This window comes from Poecilia reticulata, linkage group LG6 (genome assembly GCF_000633615.1).
Source record: "Poecilia reticulata strain Guanapo linkage group LG6, Guppy_female_1.0+MT, whole genome shotgun sequence".
Classification (NCBI taxonomy): domain Eukaryota; kingdom Metazoa; phylum Chordata; class Actinopteri; order Cyprinodontiformes; family Poeciliidae; genus Poecilia; species Poecilia reticulata.
The window spans coordinates 9,671,578-9,682,907 of NC_024336.1; the positions used below are offsets into that span (position 1 = coordinate 9,671,578).

An 11,330-nucleotide genomic window follows, 5' to 3' on the forward strand; every position below is an offset into this window, starting at 1 on the left:
ATCTATCTATCTATCTATCTATCTATCTATCTATCTATCTATCTATCTATCTATCTATCTATCTATCTATCTATCTATCTATCTATCTATCTATCATCACTAAGTTTTCTGGCATTCAGGATATAGAAATCATTTTTGTAATTCTAACTGATCTAAAACAAGAAAAGTTTGGTCTGATTTAACTTCAGACAGCCAGAAAAGAAAAATGTGTTTGTGTTTTTTTTATTTTATTTGATGTACGTAAATGTCTGGTTACATCTGCACAATCTTTAATTCAATCAGTGGGATAAGAAATGAAACAAAGATCAACTTTACATCTACAATTATCTTTTCTCACCAACTTTATTTATTTATGATATGAATCTGAGTTGTTATTTCGAATCTAAGTCATTATTTGAACACGTACTGCATCTCTCCATTCTCTTATTATTCATCCACTTTATCCAACTTCCTTCCGGTGTGTCAGGACGCCACATCATCAGATCCACCACTCCGCTCTAAACACACACACACACACACACGCTCACATTCACACTCACACACACCAGAATGAGCGAGCCAGGCTGCCAGCCAAAGCAGGCTTGGCACCGGGCCTAATGATGCCCGGCATGCGTCTGCTCTCGACAACAGCGGGTTAACACCTGCCAACTTTTACTAAGGTGTAAATGTCTCTATTAGCGCGCGCCTGGTCCCGCGTGTGCGCCGCTTGGATCAGAGAAGGAAACGCGCGAGCTGCGGTTTGTGTTCAGAACCTTGTAATCACCGGGTCCGGCGGGCCCGTCCGGCACCGCCGCTCATTTCTCTCCCATTCAACGGAATCTGTTCGAAATAATAGAGCAGGACGTAAAGTATGAGAGCCGAGCTGTGAGATTTACCCCGAAAGTTTTCATGGTTAGAGTAGAAGTAGATGAGTGAGTGGCGCGTTGGTGTGAAATACCTTGAGACGTGTCCTCTACGTGACTCTCTGTGACATTCCTCCCCGTAAAGACAACACTGGAGGCGATATTAATGGGAGCTTCATGAGAAATTGCCTTTTTATTCCAGTACAAATAAACATGGTTTGTAGGAAAAGCTGTATTTGTTTATCTTAGTTTTGCTGCAGTGCGTTGAAGCTTCCCTCACTGGGATATTTTTGAGGGTTAGGGTTTGATGGGGAATTTATTTTTCGCTTTTCTTTGCTTCAGTTTGTGGATGGGACCCAGATGCCCCCGTGTTTTACACACAGGCTCCCAGGTGCTACATCCAAATGTTGAAAGTCTAGTTTCATTATGACCTTAAAAAGCAGCTTCCCACTCAAAGTAAAGGCAGTCTTTAAACATGGCCTGAGTTTAGACTCTTTTTTTCCCCAGGGCTGCATCCAGGAAAGGTTTGCTCTGCATCACTCATTTTTGCAGCGGTCTCTAAACTTGCATTCATCGTTACAGCCCTCCTTCTCATATCAAAACTTTGGGTGCTTTAGATGGAAGACAGAGGCACATTACACAGACTGCAGATAAAAGATACAAAATATGATAATCTAATCTACAAACAGAAGGTTTTTGCATGTTTTTTTTGTTGTTTTTTGCAAAAGCTTTTGTTAGTTTTCCTTATTCAACACTGAAACCTTCCTACTCCCCGGAGAGATGAATATTGATGCAACGGTCGCCTCATTTCAATAATAATACGATTTGTAACGCCATAGGATTAAATACGGTTTCACTCACTAAGGCTCGGTAGGAATACTGCCTGATACAGGCTTAATGAGTGTTTCTTCACTTGCTCATAATTGATCAGTTTTACACTGCAAAATCACAAAATATTACCAAGTATTTTTGTAGAGTTTCTAGGGGAAATTCCCGAGTGCACACTTACAAGTAGCTTTGATGTAAAGTCAATAATTTGTGAATATTGATCAAAATTATTAGCTCCACCTGCAGATTTCCAACTTGTGACACATTTTTATAAGTGAAAATAATCTGCCAGTGGGACTATCACTTCTTTAATCAATATTCAAGAATTGTTAACTTATCTTGCTGAAAGTTTACTTGTATGTTAATTTAAGAAGATATTTGCCCTAAAAACTGGACAAAAATATCTAGTCTGATGTGATGAGTGATGTTTTTAGTTTTTTCTCTCTTATTTACATTTACATTTTTTTTTTTGAGCTGCTGAAATTTTACAACAAAAACTGAGACTTGTACTATAAAATCTGAAAAGTCCCTCTGGTCAGTACAGCTCAGCAAATAAAGGCAACAATGTGAAGATGGGAACAGCTGAATTATTCTCCCAGCAGATGGATTAGCTGTGTCAGAGCGTGAGAGCACAGCAGGATGCAACAGTTTACAGAGCCCCACTAAACAGTAAATGAGTGGTGGTGTTAGCCTTTGGCTCAAAGCACCAATAAAACCAGTGTTTTCTTCCATTTTAAGCACAGTTAATTAAAATGTCTTACATTACCTTTAAGAGCACACACCGATCTACCAGTGTAACATACAAGTCAGATCTAGTTTTAAGATGTTTTTGTGACGTGAGAGGGAGATCACAGCATTTGGTTCTAAGATAACCTTATGTTATCAAATCGGGTTGTAGTGACAGGAAGTTTCTGCTAATCTGATAAACTTTTCTCACTCCAACATTAACGTTAACACAGCTACCTTTCTAAAGAAGACATTTTCTCAACTTCAGACAAAGTGTTTTTTTGGCAAATCTGGAAATTTTTCAAGTTCTTACTACCCAAATGTATTTATAACGCCTGTTGTTATACATAGAAAATATGTAGGTTGTATTTTTTGCTATGAAACAAAAGCAAATGTAAGTATAAATAATTTTAAAAATAATATTCAAATTAAGGTATGATGTAAACTTGCAACATTTGGCACAACTAACATTTCTAGTCTTTGTTGCGTAGAATATGCTGCTGATGCAGGTATTGTGGAATCAAGGCTTTGAAATGGAAGTACATGTTTTCGTTATTTCGGTCCCATTGTTACAGTAATCTATATGGTGAATACCACTAGCGGAACAAGTCAGCGTCGGGCCGGGTGGCGGGGCCAATGACCGGGCCAATGACCGGGGCCAATGACTGGGCCCCTCACGTGTATCACATGCGCAGCTGGAAACTGTTGAGAGTGAGTGGGGGGTGGTGGAGCATGGTTTGGGCCACGTTTTATTTTTACCCAGGAAGCACATTGGCTAAACCGTGAGTCAAACAGTCACTGGGACTGACTACTATATATTCCATTGAGGGACAGTAACTTTAACATTACATACACCTTTCTGAACAGGCAAGGGCGCACTTTCTCCGTCTATAACCAGACATTAAAGCGACTTGAAACTATTCCTCCCTCCCTGGCACCTCCAGACCCGGGCCCCCATGGACCTTACCACTGGGGCCGCGTTTCATTGGTTAATGCACATTTTACGTCACAGCACAGCTACCACGTGCGTGACCATCTCACAAACACAAGCTACAGTAGTAAACACATGTGGACTAGCAGACCGAAGTTTTTGCGTCAGGACTCGAAAAAGAAAGGATCTCCACTGTCAGTGGGGTACCTGTACAGGCGATGTCAGGTATCCTGATTGTATTTGTGGAACTAAAATTTACAGATTTCCAAAATCTGAAACGGAAAGCCTTGCTTGGATCAAAGCTTGTGCACGACCGCATTTGCAGCTCAACCGCCATAGGATCAATAAGAACAAAGGAGTGTCTGCTGGTGTAAGTATTATTGCTTTGCTTTCTTTGTGTTTAGTGAATGAAAAAAAGAAAGTCAATAATAAACACATCCATTATGGTAACCTTTTAGCCAAGAACAGCGTAATGGCAGTACCGATACAACTTCTACACCTTGAAGCCTGTCTGTTACAGTCTAACGTTAGCTGAACAGATCAATATGCAATGTGTACCATATCTGACATACATTAAAGATTTTATTTTACCTGAAAAGGCTTTTTACTAAACTGTAATCGTGTTAGCCTCCGAGTACCGTGTATCAGGCCTAGGCACATACGAACATTTGAAAACAGAAATCACCCTCAAAACCATGAATGCCCGACTTACCCAACCTTGCAAGAACAACAGGCGTCAGTGATCTTGCCCACAGCTATATTTATGCTGAGGGTCTGAGGATCTGCTGTGTTCCTCATTGACCGGTAGCATTTAGCTGTGATGCGCACAATCTTGGAGGCATCGCGTGACTCAAACACCTTGATGCCGTTCAAAAAAGATTACATGAACTTGTTGGTTCCCCTGTCCATTGTCGTGGCTGATATTTTTTGAAAATCTGGCAGAAATGCTACACTAATCGACTCAGAAATACTCTGCAGAGTGTCAGTCAAAATGAAAATACACATAGAAACTAAGCACCGCGAGGCTTTGTTTGTGAGACATGCAGTCACGTGAGACTTTCGAGGGGCGTTTCTGGGCGGAGCTTGGTAAGGTCCATGGGCAACCCCTATAGCTCCGCGCCTGGTGAATACTGTACTGCAACGTCACATTCTGGTGCAGTTCACACTCTGACCGCTAGAGAGCTGTGCAGTGCTTCTGACTGGATTCTTGATCTCTGGAAAATTCCTCCAGAGGTCCCTCTGCTGCCCTCTAGTGATGGTGAAAGGCAACGAGTTCCTACATCCTCATAATGGCAAAAAAGGTTTTCTATTTCACAAAGCATCACTTGTCAGATGCTGTGGAGTTGTATGCACTGACTTTGACTTCCATCCTGTATGTTCTCATGTTGATTGATCCTTATGATTATTAAAACAGTAATCTAGAGGGTTTCATCATGCAAATTACTGCAAAGCAGCTATTAAAGCTGATTTGTTTCCTCTTATCTCTCTCACTTTATCCCAACTTTGTTTCAATCAAACTTCAAGCAAACCAACATGAAGCTGGAGCTGCAGTTGTTTTAGCAAACGCTTTTGAAAATTCAGCCTAGCAATGATTTAGCCATGCTTTTAAGTTTTGATGTATAATTTTCAACAGCATTGCCCTCTACTGGTGAGGGCAAATCCCAGATATTAAACAGTTAAAAAAGTTCATAGTAGTTCATCCAGAAGCTAATTTACTTTGAACCGTTAAATTTTTTTACGACCTGAGTAAAACGTTGTCGAAGTGTTAGATTATAGGGCAACGTGTTTTGCGGTGCAATTTGGAAATAGTACAAAGTTGCACAAGAAAAGTTTCAAGGGCTACTTTCCCACTGTAGGTCTTGATGCTCAAGTTTGTCTGAAGATTTATTACCACGTAGCAAAAATCAAGCTGCAGTAATATTGTATAATAACCTCTATATACTAATCAAGCAGTATCAAATTGAAAATAATCTTTAACTCTTTTTTGTAAGGTAGTCCTTCAATTTATGACCAAGACACCAACTCGGCCTCCCATGAAGGTAACATTGCTCCACCTGCTGCTGTGTGATGAGCTTTAGAGGTCACAGATGGAGCTCCTGTCAGTCAGTCTGTAGGCCGGTGCTGAGTGGGGGCAGGTTGGGGTGCGGCCAGGAGAAGACTAACAGGTGTGATGGGAGGGAGGGCCCTGCAGGACGGTGACCTTGGTCACACACATTGTGTGAGTGCATGTTTTACTGTGTGTCAGCATGTAGAGGCAGTGCAGGTACACCGAAGACTTAAAGCGAGCGGTTTGTATGGGCAAAGTAAGCTCCATTACTGGAGTGTCAGTATGTGTGTGACCCAGCTTTTTCTTATGGTTGGTGTAACACGAGAGATGGGATTGTGGAATTAAGCTAAGTGTATGTAGTGTTGGGTTACATCCGGTGTTGCACAGCTGTGTTTCAATCAACTCTGCAAACAGCACAAAAGTTGACAGGTGAATGTCCTCTGTTGTTACAAGACATGGAGTTCTGCAAGTGCAGGATGAGCAGGAGTAGCTCTGACACACACTTAGCTCAGCTAATGCAAGAGAACAATCAGGATCTCAGCCACAAGTAAAAGTGGCAATATTGCTTTGTTCATTTTAAATGATAACTGTGCAGACACTCTGCGCAGATGAGGATTGAACTTATATCGTAATGCTGACTAGTTAGTGCAGCTCCAGCTAACATACTGTTAGCAATTTTAACTTAGCTAACATTATTTGGCCACTTGGGTGCATTCTTAGACTGTGAGTGGGGCATGGAGTTTTCTCGTCTAGATACTTCAATCTTCAATCAATCAATCAATCAATCAATCAATTCTGTCTGCATAGCACATTTCAGCAACGGGGCAGTTCAAAGTGCTTTACATCATGAAAACACAAGAACATCATGCAAACAGCATAGTCAACAATTGTGAAACCAGTATTAAGCATTAAATATGTTGGTCAATGTTTCAGCTGTTATGGTTCAAAAGCAACTCTAAGCAGGTGGTTTTTAAAGAACTCAGTGTTTCAGCTGTTTTGCAGTTTTCTGGAAGTTTGTTCCAGATTTGTGGTGCATAGAAGCTGAATGCTGCTTCTCCATGTTTGGTTCTGGTTCTGGGGATGCAGAGCAGAACCAGAACCAGAAGGTTGATCCAGCTACAGGTCTTTAATGCAGACAACTAAGTGTGGGAATAAAATAAACAAGACTGGTGATGTCACAGCAAAGGTAACACACCCCATTCAACAGAACACCATGAACTGCAGCTACATCTGAGTAGCACCTGATGGATTCCGTATCAACCCTCATGTTCTGAATGGAAGCCGTTTGAGTTGCCATGTTAGGATTAGCTGTCGGTCAAATCAAAAAATCAAATAAAATGTAATTTGTATAGCACATTTCAGCAGCAAGGCATTTCAAAGTGTTTAACATCACTGAACACAAAAACAGATTCATGCAACATTGAATAAACAATCAAAAACATTAAATTTCCCGCTGAGTCGAAGCTCTGCCCTTCAAATCGGCAGGAAAAAAAGAAAAAAAAAGACTGTGTATGATACGGTGCCAAAAACACAGAGAGGTAAAACTTAAACAGTGTATATTACTGCATCTGTTAAAAGCCAAGGCACAGGGGTAGTACCCTCTTAGCTGTAGGAGTGAGACTGTGTTTATCTTCAGACACAGATGGCAGTTTTCTGTTGTTCTCATATGCAACCAACAGCAAACCTCAGCTATTCCTGCTCTGCAAACCTGCCTAAAAGAAAATTGGGGAATTTTTTTTTAATTGTTTTCTCTAAATTGCAATTGAATACTAATGAGCATTGATTGCAACTTACATTACAACAAAGTACAACTATTTGCTGAAATAGTTATTTACTGAAGCTGCAACAAACTGATCTAAGTATTACAGGTAAACTCCATTAACTAATCTTATGTGTCTTATATGGAAGTGACAGAAGAACGTTCTGTTATCAGAGTCTGCAGCCGTAACAACTGTGCATATATAAAAACAGTGAGTCTTATTTCTTCTTCCACACTACAGGGTTTAACTACTACCTGTGTGTAAATGTCCTTTATATTGAATTTGAAAGGCAACATGAGTAGCAATTCCACTGAAATCTAACTAAGGATGTGAGCTAAGAATTATCTGTAAAATGTCATGCAATTTGAAATGTAGTCTTTAATAAAAGCATTGTTTTACTAGCTGTGTGTCTAAATAACACTGTATAGAAGAGTTACATGAAATCTACATAAATGACAAAATTGAGAAAACATCAGAAGCCAGCAATAGAGTGAATCCTTCGGAAGACACTATCCTACAGGAAAATAACACGCGAGCATCCCCTTATTATGTATTGTATGTAGATTTTATGTATTATGTGATAAAAATATGATCTCCTTATAAAGCAGATGGAATTGTCTGCCACTGCTATGATAATATTGCAGCAACATCTCAGCTGATATATTTTTAATAACACTATGAAGACAATTTGCAAGCACAACGTGAAACAAAGTGTAACAAACCAAGAAACCAATGAGAAGTATAGAGTGAAAATGTATTTTTATGAATGGCAGTGCCGATTAAAACCAAACATGTCTCCAGGATACATGGGGAACCAGCTCTTTTTTCCTCCATCTATTCTTTGAGTCTCATGCACCTGAAAAGACTTCAGTGTTTGTTCTTCCTGTTTGCATTAGCACTGCAGAAATCCAACCTGTAAATATCAGACCATGCATGGACTGTACCAGGATGTCTTTTTTCTTCATGTCACAATTGAATAAGCAGATGGGTTGAGTTTGTGACAAAAGTTGATTTAGTCCTGAACAGCCATTTTCTTGTGTCAACAACTTTTTTTTTTTAGCTTGTTTCTCTTTAGGCACATGCTGCTGTATCAGATAATGCTTAAGTCAACACGCTGAGGTGTCAATAGGTTTACTCTTAGCCTGAGGTGACTGAGGGCGCGAGACGATGTGGGACTTCACCTTTGGCAAACATAATTAATTTAGGAGATGTTACAACCTCGACGTAAGATCTCTACATCCTTTCATGTGACCAAATATTTCCTTTCTGTGATCATGAACTTTCCCTGCTTTGCTTTTGTTCCCTTTGCAAACAAACTTATCATAAACATGCAGAATGTGGTTTGGCAGTGGGCAGTGAGAAAGCGATGACTCGTGTGTTCTTACTTTCTTTTGGGATTTTATCCCCTCACCACACACGCATACACAAACACAAACACACACACACACACCCATAAACGCACAGTTAAACACACTCGACCTGATGTGTTACTTACAGAAACAACGCTAAACACACATGCGACACCACACACCTGCAGACTGCTTTGCATTGACTGGATGAAGAATGAATAGGGAGTCCTAAGATAACACACACACACACACACACACACATGCGAACGCAAACACACACACACACTAACGCTAGCATAAATTGCACCTGCACATTGTTCAACAGGAGAACTCATTTTCACGTTAGCCACATTTTTAGAGTGCGGCAAAGTGGACTAGAAGCTTCATCCATCATTTTTAAGCTGGAACTATTATTTCTAATCACTTTTTTTTTGTTCACATCTGAGATAGTGAGATGCAATTTTAAGTCAGCTAATAATGTTTACAGCTGCGATTTCTTTGTGCAAAACAAAAGCCGAGCAGCTGGAAAATGGCTTCAGTTTAAAAAAAAACAACAACATGCAAAACGGATCAGAGCAAATTGGTTTTAAAGGAAATTGACTCCCAGAAATATTGAGTATGTAGAGACTGCTTCGACGGAAACCCAGAGACCCTGTGCGCCTATCAGAAAACAGTTTACACAGCGGCGCAGGAGGAATATTTCCTTATTAGAAATTCTGAATCCCTCCAGGAAGAATATTGGACACAATAAATCATTTAGCACAACCAGCCGCCTTCACTAATACTGCTAGGTCAGCAACGCACAGCAAAGCGTTATATGACCATCAATTATTAACATGGACTAACTTTATTAGCATATTCCTTAAAGCTGGAGGGAGAGAAGAAAACGGACGGACTGATGGATGGATAGTTTTTTTTTTCCTATTGCTCCTGATCTCTAATCTTGGAATCTAATAAAGTAGGAGCTGGATGGAATCTGACATGTGGATTATGAGGTGATTATTTATGGAGACTTTTTAATTAAAAGAAAAACTGCTTATTAGGAATCCTCAGTTCCCTCATTAATAGCAGGGAGAGGAAGAGTCTGTTGTTTGAGAGTTGGCAGGGTACACTAATGAGGTGGTGGTGGTGGTGGAGGGGGGTGGGGGTATCAGAGACGGTGGTTCGTTAGGAAAATAGCACAGAAGCAAAAGTGTTGTTGCAGGGATTTCACAACATGATTTGCAGTTCTGCACGAGAGACTCTGAGTCAAGATCCAGCAGTCCAAGTAGATACAACATGGTTTTCAATTGGAATTCTAGAGAAAATGGAGAAACAAAAGGAATAAATAAAAGGGGCTCCAGTGGCAAACCAGTGCATTTGCAATGAAGCTGTAGTTTTAAAAGGTTGCTTCAAATATCTTCTGAGATTGAAAGGAAACACAGCAGCGTCAGATATTACCAGCCTAGTAGTCTGAAGGCAACCTATGGCGATGACAACTAATAACGACCATTTAATGGCTGAAAACATTGGAAACAGGTGAATGTGTCCAGAAAGAGCAACTTAAAGGGACAGAATTATGTAACTTCAACTTTTTTTAAGCTTTACATCCTGTTGTAACGTCATTCTCTCATCAAAACATACCTGGATTCCTTTATGCATGTTTGAGAAATCCTTTCATTTCTCATGGCAACCATTCAGCTGAGCAAAACTCCTGGGTGGACCTAGCCCCGCCTTCAAGGATGAAGCTCCTCCTCTGAGCTGCAGTTTACAAGCTTCCATCTCACAGAGAAGCTCTCTTCTCTGTGACTCCCCCACTCAGCTCCTTCAGACTATCCAGCAGCAATTAGCAAACATCTGGAGGAACTGAACATCTGCTGAGCTTATAGAAGCTACTTCTCAGTGAAATGTTGGTAAAAACGTTATTAACCCAATTTTTGTCATTCATTTTAATTTTGATTAAATGAGTTACATCCAGTAACTTTTACTCAAAAAAAAAACACAAAAAAGAGGAACTCATCAAGTGTTCTTCTTCATTTAAAATGATTTACAGATATGTTCTGTATAGAAATTAGATTGATATCGTGTATTTAGTTTGTTTTTACAGTGGTACTGTTCCTTGCATTTTTCAAAACAAAAGATGTAACATTTCTGTGGACCATGCAGGGCTACTTTTAACTTGAAAGTTGTGTCTCCTATTTCAAAAGGTTTGGACACTCACACTCATGCTCGACTCCCGATCACTTCACAGCCAATAATCATCATCCTTCAGAACGGGATGCTACAAAAAATAAAATCAAACCAGCTTTGAATGTAAAAACAGAATAACATTTGAGAATCTTGACAAAGATAAAAACAATACAAACCCAGAAAGATATAAAAAACAAACAAAAAACAGCATTGACCACATATTCTCATTTGGAGATTCATCCGATCCTGTGGTGACTGAGTGGAGACGAGGAGTGGATCAGATCACGAGAGGGAAAATATCACATTTGAAAAATGACGAACCAATGGAGCATGAAAGCGTGCGTCGCCTAGTAGCAATTACCATTTCCTGCTGCAGCCCCCGGCAGAGAAACTCCTCACAGAGCCACGCAGTCGTAGGTAGGCGGCATCATGAATTACACATCCGGACTTCCAAGACGTCTCGGGTCAGCGCCGCATGGTATGGTGTAACAGCAGAGGCTCTTTTTGTTGAATCCTGCTGTTCTATCCATGAAGTCTCTCACATCTGTGCAGCTAAGTCTGGAAAACACAAAATGCTCTGAGTAGGGGGGATTCGGGGGGGTGGAGTGTGGAGTGGGGGGTGTTGGGTGGGCTGAGGTCAGGCTACATACACACACACACACACACACACACACACAC

The 11,330-nt window shown here is 40.4% G+C and overlaps 1 long non-coding RNA gene across 1 annotated transcript in view; it reads right to left on the reverse strand.

Moving 5' to 3' along the window:
- The window catches only part of LOC103465906 (uncharacterized), a 21,010-nt gene extending 9,804 nt beyond the window's left edge, over positions 1-11,206 (reverse strand). The window contains exons 1-2 of the long non-coding RNA XR_533868.2: positions 11,014-11,206; positions 10,684-10,743 (exon numbers count right to left, since the gene is read on the reverse strand). This is a non-coding gene — a long non-coding RNA (uncharacterized LOC103465906). The remainder of the gene's footprint in view (positions 1-10,683; positions 10,744-11,013) is intronic.
- Positions 11,207-11,330: the final 124 nt, after the last annotated feature.